Below are 12,283 nucleotides of genomic sequence, written 5' to 3'. Positions count from 1 at the left end.
TGACATTGTTGTCATTTTTTTTTGAGTCTTTCAAAGAATACAAAGGTAATTTAAAGCTTATAATGGTTCAGATTAACACATTTCACTCGGCTAAAATGGAAGCATCATTTATGATTTTTACCAATGAATCAAATAAAATTGTATTCTTTGATATGACACAATGTTTTTAATAGCTTATGAGTGATCTTTGAGTATTTGTTAGATGGTATCATACAAACATAAATTAATTATTCATAAACGTGAACATCTTAAACTACATTTTATATCAAAAGGTGGCACATTACCTTGGGAGTTTCCAGTTCATTTGCAGAAAATTAAACAATTGTTTTATTTTAAAATCACAGAACAGATGTTTATATATAGAGGGTAGCACAGTGGCACATTACTATAGATAGCACTAATATTCATGGATTCACTTTCTCCCTGTGTCTGCTTTTTGGGTTCTCCTTTGGGTACCATGGTGTTCCTCCTACTTTTCCATAGATGTGCTTCTTGTGTTAATTGGTGATATTTTGGTGCTACTTTGATTGACAGTGTATTCGTGTGTGCCTTGCAATAGATTGGTGCCCACTCCAGGGTTGTTTTTATGCTGTAGAACTGTACAAAACAAAAACTACACTAATCTTGCATAAAATGCTGAAAATAAGTGTACAGTATCATCTTTAACTTTATTCCCTTTGATGATCAGTTCATCTTCTGCTCACTTAACTATTCACAATAGCATATATTTTAAGACTAAACTTTTGCAAGCCACTGCATCTATGTATGTTTTCCTCCCTTAATAAAAATAATACAGTAGCGTTTCCATTTATTTTTTCTTCTCTTCATCCTGTATTTTTTTGTTTGTTTCTGGAATAACCCAATAAAGTAGACCTACTGTATGTTCACCCTTCATAAAGTGATATTTTTTTCAATATATTTGTATCATCAACAGTTTAAAATTGTACACCTTAATCATATTGGCGTGAAAGGTATATGCTGCTTTGATAAGATGGCAACTTAAACTCTACCTCTCTTTTTTTTAAGGTAATTTCTTCAACTGGTAAATTGTGTGACACAAGTTAAGGAGCCTAGAAATTAGAATTTATCCTAGAAAGAGCATTAACTTGTTGCACATAATTTTTTAAAACTTAGTAACTCAGTAATTAGTTTTGCTTCTTCCTCATTCCAGGAACCTGGGGCCTCATGTATATATATATAAACAGTGCGTACACACAAAAATGTTGCATACGCCCGTTTCCACGCTCTCATCGCGATGTATAAAAACTGAACTTGGCGTAAAGCCATGCACATTTTCATGCCAGCTAAATGCTTGGCATACACAAGTTCTCTGCTCGGTTTTCCAAACTAGCGTCACACAGCATCAAAGCTGTGCTTTTGTTCCAGTGTGGTTTCCCTTTCATTTTTAGATCCACATCCCTGACGTGGCTTTATCAAATAGACTGAAATTAACCGCATATCGTTTTATTAGTTTAAGGCATCTGATTGTAATTAACCTGTAACAATATAATGGTCCACAGAATGGCCACACTATTCCAAATACCATAGCTGCTTTACCGTTGTTCCTCTCAATGCACCACTCAGAGTATTTATGCCACTGTATCTGAGTGTGGAATCACAGCTCTACAGCTGCTGATCAAAAAGAGAATTATCAGTATACAGCATTTAGCACATGCGGCCTCAGCCATGCTGTCAGTTGAATTGCTTCCATATGGCAAATGCTTCAGAGCCTTTCCTGTAGAGACCTCTCGGTTCATAAACAGTTTCATCCCAAGAACTATAAACACACTCAAATCAGTCCATCAAGTGCTCCTTGTAGAACTGTTTTTACTTATAAGTACAATCACTTCATTGTAAACTTGCACTACAGTTATAATATTGCACAACCTGAGCCACTTTATAAGGTGCATATTTACATATGATGACAATATCATTTTTAAGATGAAATGCAGCAAAATGTTTATTACATTATACAGATAAAATTGTAACATCATTTAAATAATCTATACTGTTAATAATTTAATGTGTGAGGACACGGTGGACAGCGGTAGCGATGATCTTGCGCCCTGTTCAGGGATTGTTCCTGCCTTGCACTGTATGCTTGCTGGGGCTGGCACGACACTGGATGGATAGATGAATAGAATAATTAAACATGTACTACGAAGATATTTCAATGTTCCTTAAAAGTTTTGAAGAATCGGCATTCTGAGCTTACATATGGCTTGACATCTATTACAGAGCTGATTGTGTGGCAGTTAGATACTTGGAGAAAGAAAAGAAAGGACAGGAATTGGGGGTTAGTATGTTTGAGAGAGACAGTACTGCTGCAATAAATTATTTCATCGAAGGTCGCACACGGCGCAGCAAGCATCTTGTGGGAGGCAGGAACAATCTCTGGATGGGGCGCCAGTTCATCACTTTCACTGCGCCATCGTATTCCCATGATTAATAACATGCTTTAATTCCTATCACCATGAAAATGATATCAAGTATACATCTCAGTATTTAAATTATTCAGAGAGCTGTAATATCATGAATGTAATGGATTCTGTGCCCTGTCGGAGAAAGAGAAAGCACGTTTAAGAAGCACGTAGTGATTCACACACATAGAGCAAATAGAAGAACACATACAATACAAAGCAATACATCCTACTTTAGTTACAATGGTATTTGAGAAACTAGTAAATTAAACGATTTTAAGATGAAGTTTATGACGTTCTCCTTTAATGACCAAATAAACTACGTGATTAAAGTGGAAATTTCAAGATTAAAGTTGACATTTTGAGCTTTGTTTCCCACTGTGTGCCTGTTTTTTTTCTTTTCTCTGTACCCTAATAAGCTTCCATATAACACTCAGACGGTGGGCTACGACTCACCTTTTCACGGCGACTTTGATATCTGACCAGAGGTGGGTAGTAATGAATTACATTTACTCCGTTACTTTTACTTGAGTAACTTTTTAAAAAAATTGTACTTCTAAAAGTAGTTTTACTGCACCATACTTTTTACTTTTACTTGAGTACATTTGTGAAGAAGAAACGCTACTCTTACTCCACTACATTGGGCAACACTCGACTCGTTACTTTTTTTCCATTTACATATTAGATACGCTATGTTTTTGCTAGAGAGAAGCCGCCAGTGGATCTACTGCATGACTATTTCACCAATCAGACGTAGCAACAATAATCACATGACTCTGTTTCACCAATCAGACGTAGCCATGCAGTCACATGACCACACACAAACTTCCTGCATCTGCAAGAGACGTTTTAGTCATGCAGGTCTCCTGTTCACTGCTAAACGGTCACAGCTTCACTGCAAGAGCCTTGAGAGCCAACTCCTGCTGAAGCGTAACTATCACTTCACTGAGTGAAGAACAAGCACATTTTAGCCAAACATGCACAGACAGTCAAGGTGAAGTGAGACTTCTTGTATGTGCACAAGCTGCCTTGTTCTAATGTTATTTTCTATCAGCTGTGCTATTTGGAGGGCAAATGAATATGCAATATTATACTGTCAGTGTACGGGTTATCTTGTTTGTCACTGTAAGTAGTTTGCACTGTTCAGACATACATGTTACCTACTGTAGGTATTGGCTTCAAAAGCTTTGTTGTGAAAACTGAGATATGGAAGTTTGTGTTATTTGTGCATCTTTATTTTGTAAAGATGTTATTTATTTTTATTCATTTTTTATTTTATTATTTGGAAATAGCAAAATTTGCACATTATTTTATATTTTTGTCTGTCTTATTACGACATTTCTAAAAAATAAATAATTTATTATGATCAAACAGTTACTCAGTACTTGTAGTCTTTTCACCAAATACTTTTTTACTCTTACTTGAGTCATTTTTTGGATGACTACTTTTTACTTCTACTTTAGTAATATTATATTGAAGTAACGCTACTCTTACTTGAGTGCAATTTTTGGCTACTCTAACCACCTCAATATCTGACAACTCCTTTTTTATTTCGGGCATTGTGTGAAATTTCGAGTTTCTCCAACACTCTGTCACTCGATCAACTTCCTTTTGTTGTTTATTCCACTGTTTAAACTAACAAATATTACGTTTTCCCTTGCCTCCACTTGATATTCGCTGAAATTCTTCTGTTTTCCCCAGTGCTTTTGCCATTGTCTTTTCACAGAATGCTGAGCTTAAGGGCTATTTATATTGATTTGCATATTCAAAGAGGCATAATTCTGGGAGGAGATGGGGCGGGACAGCAGGCGCTGCATGTGCATTACTTTTCACGCTGACCAGGATTTCTGTAGTGGAAAAATGTGGAAGTTAGTGTATGCACAAATTTATGCATCTGGATTTTTTTGTGCGTATGTACATTTCCGCTTTTGTCTGTACGCCATGTTTTAGTGTGAATTCTACGCACGCCGTTATGCATGAGGCCCCTGGATTTGATCCCCAGTCTGGCCTGCCTGTGTGGAGGTTACACATCCTCCCCATGTTTGTGCAGTGATTTTCAAGAGTATTCTGGTTTCCAATCACATTCTAAAGCTTTAGAAGATGGATGGATCAAAGTATATCCATTTACAAGGCATCTACAAAGTCAAACTCTGACTTGTATTTTTTGTTGTTTTTTGTTGTATAACGTTTTTGAGAATTTGCCTTTTTCTAAGAAAAAAAAACCAAAACAAACAAACAAACTCTTAATTATCCCACAGTAACATGTGAAAAATCACATTCCTGTCCTTTAACTCATACCCATCACAGACAGAAGGCTACATACATACAGTGCATCCGGAAAGTATTCACAGCGCATCACTTTTTCTACATCATTTTGTTATGTTACAGCCTTATTCCAAAATGGATTAAATTCATTTTTTTCCTCAGAATTCTGCATACAACACCCCATAATGACAACATGAAAAAAGTTTACTTGAGGTTTTTGCCAATTTATTAAAAATAAAAAAACTGAGAAATCACATGTACATAAGTATTCACAGCCTTTGCTCAATACTTTGTCGATGCACCTTTGGCAGCAATTACAGCCTCAAGTCTTTTTGAATATGATGCCACAAGCTTGGCACACCTATCCTTGGCCCGTTTCGCCCATTCCTCTTTGCAACACCTCTCAAGCTCCATCAGGTTGGATGGGAAGCGTCGGTGCACAGCCATTTTAAGATCTCTCCAGAGATGTTCAATCAGATTCAAGTCTGGGCTCTGGCTGGGCCACTCAAGGACATTCACAGAGTTGTCCTGAAGCCACTCCTTTGATATCTTGGCTGTGTGCTTAGGGTTGTTGTCCTGCTGAAAGATAAACTGTTGCCCCAGTCTGAGGTCAAGAGTGCTCTGGAGCAGGTTTTCATCCAGGATGTGTCTGTACATTGCTGCAGTCATCTTTCCCTTTATCCTGAATAGTCTCCCAGTCCCTGCTGCTGAAAAACATCCCCACAGCATGATGCTGCCACCACCATGCTTCACTGTAGGGATGGTGATGAGCGGTGCCTGGTTTCCTCCAAACGTGACGCCTGGCATTCACACCAAAGAGTTCAATCTTTGTCTCATCAGACCAGAGAATTTTCTTTCTCATGGTCTAAGAGTCCTTCAGGTGCCTTTTGGCAAACTCCAGGCGGGCTGCCATGTGCCTTTTACTAAGGAGTGGCTTCCATCTGGCCACTCTACCATACAGGCCTGATTGGTAGATTGCTACAGAGATGGTTGTCCTTCTGGAAGGTTCTCCTCTGTCCACAGAGGACCTCCTGAGCTCTGACAGAGTGACCATTGGGTTCTTGGTCACCTCCCTGACTAAGGCCCTTCTCCCCCGATTGCTCAGTTTAGATGGCCGGCCAGCTCTAGGAAGAGTCCTGGTGGTTTCGAAATTCTTCCACTTACGGATGATGGAGGCTAGGGCTGGGCCATATTATACCTTTCACGGTAATACCGGTACAATGTTAGGCAATGATAAGAAAATGAAATATCGCGATAGAATATGGGTAAAACGCGCATGCGCAGTGCCTTTGTTTTCATTCGCACATGGCGGAAAAAGCATGGCGGCGACGGAGAATGAGAAGGGCGAAAGCGGATCGTTGAATGAAACAGATGAACCAGAATTGGTTTGTAAAAATGGTGCAGCTTCAGTGGTGTGGAACTGGTTTGGTTTTTGCCCGTCAGATACCCAACAAAGCACAATTTTTTGTAGAACATGCAAGCGGGCCGTCGTGGCGAAGGGAGGAAACACCACAAACCTATTTCATCATTTGAAGCAGAAGCACTTGTTGGAGTACAACAAAGCTGTTAAAGCATGTGAAGAGGAGTCCGATTCAACTAGCGCGGTGGTGAGACCAAAGAAGCTGACTCAACAAACAATCGGCGTAGCTTTAAATAGCTGCACGCCTTATGACAAAAGTAGTAAACGCTGGGGGGAACTAACTAATGCAGTGACGCATTGTTTAGCCAGGGATATGATGTCCATTCAGAGTGTGGAAAGAGAAGGTTTCACAAAGATGCTTAAAAAGTTCGATCCATGCTACAAGCTGCCCACCAAGAAATACTTCTCTAAAGTCGCCTTGCCTGCTTTATATGAAGAGGTCCGTACTGAGGTGTCAAATGCATTATCTTCGGTGGAGTTTTTTGCGTCCACCACGGACATGTGGTCAAGCCAAACATCAGACCCCTACATGAGCCTCACAATACATTACGTGGATAAAGACTGGAAACTACAAAACAAGTGCCTTGAAACAAGTTTTTTCCTTGAGGACTATACAGGGTAAAATATAGCCAAAGGCTTAAAAGAGTTCCTCAGCTAGTGGAATCTTCAGGAGGAAAAACAAGTGTGTGTGACGACCGACAACGGGGCCAACGTTGTGAAAGCCGTCGCACTCAACAACTGGACCAGACTTTCATGCTTCGGACATCGCCTGCACATTGCAATAGGTAAGTTAATTATAATGTCAGATTAAGCATTTCTTGCATTAGTTTATATGATGGTAATAATACTGTTTTAATTAATCTTTAGTTGTCTTTAAAAATGAACAGGCAGGCTGGATGTGGGCAGTTGTGCTGCAAGATATATATATATATATATATATATATATATATATATATATATATAATGTGTGTATGTGTGTTATACATAAAACTTAAATGTCACACATTCCACACCGCATTAATATTGGCGTCAAGTAATGAACTGTGTTTCCTTTTAAATGTATGCTGTTAAAAAGCCAAAGAAGAGTCTCGGGAGCTTTTTGAAGGGACCAGTTAGTGGCAAGACAGATGTAACTGCAGAAAGGTTATTATCTGAACTGAGCAGTTATGTGAATAGTCCACCAGCAGACAGTGAGTGTGATCCTCTTTTGTGGTGGAAAGTTCACACAGTAAACTTTCCCCACATCAGCAGATTAGCTAGGAAATACCTCTGCATTCCAGCAACTAGCTCTGCATCTGAAAGGTTGTTCAGCACAGGTGGAAACGTTGTAACTTGTCAAAGGTCCTCCCTTAAGCCCACATCTGTGAACATGTTAGTGTTTCTGACAAAGAATCTTAAAACTTGAAATGTACAGTAGAAAACTTCCATGAGCAGTAGCAATAATTTATCCATGTTTTTTGTTTGTTTGTTTTGTTTTTACTCAAGAGTTTGTGCAATTTTATTATTTGACTTATTTATTTGGCACACTGCAGTTTTATGTTGCAAAGCAACTCTTTTTAAGTTTTGTGGTTATTATACATGGTTATGCTCAGGATATGTCAGCCCATTTCCACTGGAAATGCCTTTTGGTTAAACTGTCAGCAAGGAATTTGCATTTGCACTGTTAATTTTTTATATAGCTTTAATGCACATAAAAACAGCTGCTTGTTTAAGTGAAAATAAATTGAAGGGTTTTTTTTGCACTAATAAAGTTGTGGAGTTGTAAAGTATTTTGTCTCGTGTCAATCATATCGTCAGTTATATCGTTATCGCAAATGTTCAAATATATATCGTGATAAATATTTTTGGCCATATTGCCCTGCCCTAATGGAGGCCACTCTCATTGGGACCTTCAAAGCAGCAGAAATTTTTCTGTAACCTTCCCCAGATTTGAGCCTCGAGACAATCCTGTCTTGGAGGTCTACAGACAATTCCTTTGACTTCATGCTTGGTTTGTGCTCTGACATTAACTGTCCACTGTGGGACCTTATATAGACAGGTGTGTGCCTTTCCAAATCATGTCTAGTCAACTGAATTTACCACAGGTGGACTCCAATTAAGCTGCAGAAACATCTCAAGGATGATCAGGGGAAACAGGATGCACCTGAGCTCAATTTTGAGCTTCATGGCAAAGGTTGTGAATACTTATGTACATGTGCTTTCTCAATTTTTTTATTTTTAATAAATTTGCAAAAATCTCAAGTAAACTTTTTTCACGTTGTCATTATGGGGTGTTGTGTGTAGAATTCTGAGGAAAAAAAATGAATTTAATCCATTTTGGAATAAGGCTGTAACATAACAAAATTTGGAAAAAGTGATGCGCTGTGAATACTTTCCGGATGCACTGTACCTACCTTCAGTTGGATAATGGTATTAGAATACAACAGTGAACAAAGTAGCCAAACACAATTATTATGACAAATGTTTATCTCCATGACACCCATAAAATAGAGTTGTGAAGTTAAAGAAAATGTAAACAGGGAGCAACAAAAGTTCACTGTCTTATGGCAGTGTTTACAACATGGGTCCATCCTTTCACATGTCCCAACAGCTTACATATCCATTATAACGACATGGTTCTCCTACCAATTATTTGTGACCCACATTGTCTTACTAAACAAGACACAGAGGCAGTCCCTAATCTTCATCAGCAAATAATGGCCTTGCTTCTAAAGGTGATGTTAAGTGCAGTCCAAGGTAGTACGAATGTTTTACTTACTAAATGTCACATTAAAACCTCACTCTCCTATAGGGCTACACAATTAATAATAATAATAATTTATTACATTTATATAGCGCTTTTCTCACTACTCAAATTAGTCATATATTAATCACAATTACGATTGTGGCTTCCATGATATACTAATCATGAAATGTGCCCATTATTGCTTTCAATTTAGTACTACTACTCTGTTAGTGACCAAGCTTTCCAAGTTGCAAACTGCTTGAAGCAAAAAAATTTTGTAACCAATTACAAATATAGTCACTACGTGTGAGTGGTTTGGCAAATCTGAGGGATTCACATCATATGAATAGAAGGGGAATCAAACTGAATGCATTTTTAAGAGTCTGATCCATAACATTTCTTAAAAAGCCTCTACAAGAATTGAAAAATGTAATGTTTAATCTAGATCACCTGACACTTTTTAACAAGTTTTAGTACCAAAATGAAGAGAATCATCTGCAATATGGAATTACTTAGTTTATCTCCATTATTAATATTTTTCTAATAGGCTTGTTTTTTAACATAGGGTATTACAAAATTTGACATTTGCTTCTTGGCACTGTTGTCACTCTTGGACTAGACATTTATGATCTATTGACATGATACCTTTCTCTGCCTTAACAGTTTGTTAAAGAAGTTAATACAGTGTCAAAACTCATGCAGATATTTTTTTCTAGTGTTTTAAGTATTTTATCTTGTTTTTAGGTGTGTGTGTGTTCTGTGAAAGGATTAGGATATACACCAAGGTAACAGAATAAAGGAAAATGCATTTCAGTGAGTATGGGCCCATCGCAGCTTGGGATAGAAGTTGACTCAACACCCAATTGTGAAGCCATACTGCCACACAGAGTTGTCTGTTCCTCTGTAAACTCACTCGTGTCACACAAAGCAGCTGCAAAGCTGAGATATCAGGCTTTCAGGTGCTTTTCTTTTGATACAGCAAACCTCAGGTGCAGTATTTGCTGCTGATTACACTCCAGGGTCCTGAGTGAACAATACTTCTGTATTGAGTGCCTCATGTCCAAATCATTAAACAGAAAAAAGTGCATCATGTCTATTTCCACAGATGCTGATTCAACTTTCAAAATAACATAAAGTGAAGAATTCTATGTCTGTTTGTTAGTTTTGAAGAATTCCCAAAATATATATCACTAGTCTACCATGGATGCTGAGGAGCCAGTTTATATCATTACTGGGCTAAAATAAAAAAAATGTAAGCCTACATGTATGCTTAGTCTCAGTTCAATACAAAGCAACTCAATCTATCTGCAAAACACATCTGATTGAAACATGATGTCAACTAAAAAAAGTTATTAAAAAAAGTTTACAAAAAGCTTTTAAAAGATTTGTTCATTAAATATTAAAAACACTGACAAAAGGCATCTATCCACCATCATCACATTTGTACATTTACAATATAAAGTCCACTGTGGCGCAGTGGTAGCACTGCTGCCTCGCAGTTAGGAGACCCGGGTTCGCTTCCCGGGTCCTCCCTGTGTGGAGTTTGCATGCTCTCCCCGTGTGTCTTTGTGGGTTTCCTCCGGGTGCTCTGGTTTCCTCCCACAGTCCAAAGACATGCAGGTTAGGTGTATTGGCGATTCTAAATTGTCCCTAGTTTGTGCTTGGTGTGTGTGTGGGCTGGTGCACTGTTAAGGGTTTGTTCCTGCCTTGTGTTAGCTGGGATTGGCTCCAGCAGACCCCCGTGACCCTGTGTTCAGATTCAGCGGGTTGGATAATGGATGGATGGATAGTTCCTGTTAAAGTTAGCTAATTTTTCTTACCGGCTTCATACAGTATTTCACACCAATAAAGATGCTTGGCAGGAAATTTGTACTTAGAGATTAGAATGTAACAGCAGAACTATTAGTAATTCAGGAATAAGTCCTAAAGACACTTCTGAAATGATGACATAATGGAAAATGTGTTAGAAGGTTAGAAATGTAATTGGTAGTCATTTTCACATTTAGCAGTTTGCAGTCTTGTATATGACTTTGGCATTACATGACCACTGTTATTTTTATATAGTTAGAACTGAACAATTGTCATTATGAACAAAAGTTCACTTACCCATCCAATTGCCCTTTCTAACTCGGTACTAAAGGCAAATTGTTTTTGTCTTTGTATTTCTTTGGTTCTGTTATTGGTTCTCAGGAACTTCCAAATAAATAAGGCTTAGATGTTGCATTGAAAAAACATCTGTTAATATGAAAAGACATCTGTTAATTACTGTAGAATTGACTACCTGTTGTGTGTTCTAGCCTTAATAAATGTTTTGTAGATAATTTCAGCAAAGATGGTCATTAACATGCTCATCAAATAGTTAGTGACAGTTGTTTAAATGTTTTTCTGATATTTAGGAATATCAGGGATATTTAGGAGCCAAAAGTGTGGGGCATAATCATTTACATGTGAGGTACTATCTGAAATTATGATTTTAAATCACTTAACAATCACAGTGGCGTGCTTCAACTCCCAGCTCAAAAGCATTAATAATCATTATCACCTCTAGGGAAGAATAAGAAAGACTGCCAGTCATATTGGTAACTGCAGATAGCAGTTCACGCATATGCATTTTAAAAGTTACTTGCATATTGATAACTTGCCTCATTTCTACAACCTTACAAGAGATATTCCGCACTTTACCTATATCTTTAATTAGTCTTTACATTAAGATCTTTTAAATCATGAATTTTTAAAAATGAATATAGTTTTTGTAATTCAGTGCAGTTTTACTTTACATAAGTATGAATAGTCTAGAACAGACCAGAAAATAACATAAAGAATTACCTTCTCATTAAAAAAAAAATAACTCAGTTGCTCGACTTCTTCTACTGGCAGCCATAAACTGGCTGTGTGTGTGTGTATGAGAGAGAGTGAATAGGTAAGTAAGTGTGCCTTTTGATGCTCTGACGTTCTATCAAGGGTTGATTCTTGCTTTTTTCTCCATACCACTGCTAACAACAACATTTATTTATATAGCACATTTTCATAAAAACAATGTAGCTCAAAGTGCTTTACAAGACGGCAAAGAGAAAGTTACATGAAAAGAAAAAGAAAAACAGATTAGGCAAAAAAAGGTAAGGTCAGATAGCTGGGAGGACAGAAAAAAACAAACAAAATGTACAATGGTTTCAAGGCCAACATGATAGCATTAGATGATGTTGGTCTTGTGGACAGCTAGAACACCCACCTTCATTCCATCCACGCAGGGGGCTGTAAGATGCCTTGATCAGGTGTCAGTGGCACAGAGCACCACCACAGAAGAACTGGAAAAGACAGCAGAGAACAGTGGAGATTAGTACAGATCTCTGAAGAATATGATAATGAATACCAGTGTAGACTATCAAGAGACAGAGGGGTTGGGGAGCATCCGCTGATTACAACACATAGCCGCACCCACCACATGACAAACCA

General features: G+C 37.8%; 1 protein-coding gene across 1 annotated transcript in view; it reads left to right on the top strand.

The window, feature by feature from the left end:
• The window catches only part of LOC114659672 (copine-8), a 650,855-nt gene that overhangs the window by 277,163 nt on the left and 361,409 nt on the right, over nucleotides 1–12,283 (top strand). The gene's annotated exons all lie outside the window — the stretch shown is intronic.

Source organism: Erpetoichthys calabaricus, chromosome 1 (assembly GCF_900747795.2).
Source record: "Erpetoichthys calabaricus chromosome 1, fErpCal1.3, whole genome shotgun sequence".
NCBI lineage: Eukaryota > Metazoa > Chordata > Cladistia > Polypteriformes > Polypteridae > Erpetoichthys > Erpetoichthys calabaricus.
Note: the sequence above shows the minus strand (reverse complement) of the source record. Positions and strands in the feature narration are given on the sequence as shown.